A 1,658-nucleotide genomic window follows, 5' to 3' on the forward strand; every position below is an offset into this window, starting at 1 on the left:
TGGTGGGGGGACAAACACAGACACACAAACACACATACAATATATATATACATATATACGACGGGCTTCTTTCAGTTTCCGTCTACCAAATCCACTCACAAGGCTTTGGTCGGCCCGAGGCTATAGTAGAAGACACTTGCCCAAAGTGCCACGCAGTGGGACTGAACCCGGAACCATGTGCTTGGTAAGCAAGCTACTATATATATATATATATACATACAAATATATGTGTGTGTGAGTGTGAGTGCCCCCGCGTGGGTGCGTGCCTTTCCGTCTGTGTTTGTTCCCTCATCACCACTTGACAACCGGTGCTCGTGTGTTTACGTTCTCAAAACTTAAAGGTTTGGCAAAAGAATAGGAAAAGTACCAGACTTTACCAAGAAATAAAGCAACAAAAAACAAAAACAGTACTGGTATCGATTCGTTCGATTAAAAACACCCTTCAAGGCGGTGCCACAGCATGGCCGTAGTCTAATGACTAAGACAAGTAAAAGAAAAAAATAAAGCTGTCTCTCTTTCTCTCGATTCCTCTTAATGTCTTTCTCCCGTTCTCTCTCTCTACCCTCTCTCTCTACCTTCCCTCTCTAGCTTTGTACTCTCTCTCTCTTTGTTCCCCTCTCTCTCTTTGTCCCCTCTCTCTCTATCTTTCTTTTTCTCTTTGTCTTTGTCTCTCCTCTCTCACTTTGTTCCCCTCTCTCTTTACCTTTCTCTTTCTCTCTGCCCCTTCTTCCCTCTCTCTACCTTTCTCTCTCTCACTCTGTCCCTCCCTCTCTCTCTACCTTTCTCTCTCTCTCTACCTTTCTCTCTCTCTCTCTTTACCTCTCCATCTGTTCGTTCTTACAGAGATTCCTGCGTTAGACGAGAGCGAATACCTTTCCCAATCGTTTGGGGGAAATGGAACAAAAACACGCCAAAAAGCAAAACGGAGAAAGGAAACAAAAAATTCATTCAACAACAACAAAAAAAAAAGCAACAAGAAACATATTTTTAAAAAAAGGGGATTAAAACAGAAACCCCGAAGAAGAAGAAGAAGAAGAAGAAGAAGAAGAAGAAGAAGAAGAAGAAGAAGAAGAAGAAGAAGAAGAAGACATTAAAAAAATGTCAAGAATAATCTCTAAATACACTTAGAACTTAAAAAATAAGAACGCCATTAGATATCAGTTGACAGATGGTAACTTCGTTTCTTTAATAGGAAAGTCTGGTTTGGTTTTCGAGGTATTTAATTATTTTGCGTTCGTTATGTCATTCTTCTGCGAGATAATATCTTCTCCGAGATAATATTTGTCCTGAAAGAGAAATCCACTTTAAACTGAGCATACTATCTATCTATCTATCTATCTATCTATCTATCTATCTATCTATCTATCTATCTATCTATTGCATGCCGCTTTCTTCCTCTGTATGCATGTATATCTTTTGTTTGATTGAGTTTTTCGCCACGTTACATTCAAGGAAATATTGGTTTCATATTCTGGTACAAAGCCAGGAACTTTGGGGGAGAGGCTAAGTCGATTACATCGACCCCCGATGATCAGCTGCTACTTCTTTTATCGACTCCGAAAGGATAAAAGGCAAAGTCGACCGTGGCGGAATTTGAACTCAGGATGTAAGGACCGGCGAAATGCCGCTAAGCATTTTGCCCGACGTGCTAACGATTC

At 40.5% G+C, this 1,658-nt stretch overlaps 1 protein-coding gene across 1 annotated transcript in view; it reads right to left on the bottom strand.

The window, feature by feature from the left end:
• Positions 1-1,658, bottom strand: part of LOC106872637 (ADAMTS-like protein 2) — a 236,153-nt gene that overhangs the window by 217,870 nt on the left and 16,625 nt on the right. The gene's annotated exons all lie outside the window — the stretch shown is intronic.

The sequence above is a fragment of the Octopus bimaculoides genome, chromosome 12, assembly GCF_001194135.2.
Source record: "Octopus bimaculoides isolate UCB-OBI-ISO-001 chromosome 12, ASM119413v2, whole genome shotgun sequence".
Classification (NCBI taxonomy): domain Eukaryota; kingdom Metazoa; phylum Mollusca; class Cephalopoda; order Octopoda; family Octopodidae; genus Octopus; species Octopus bimaculoides.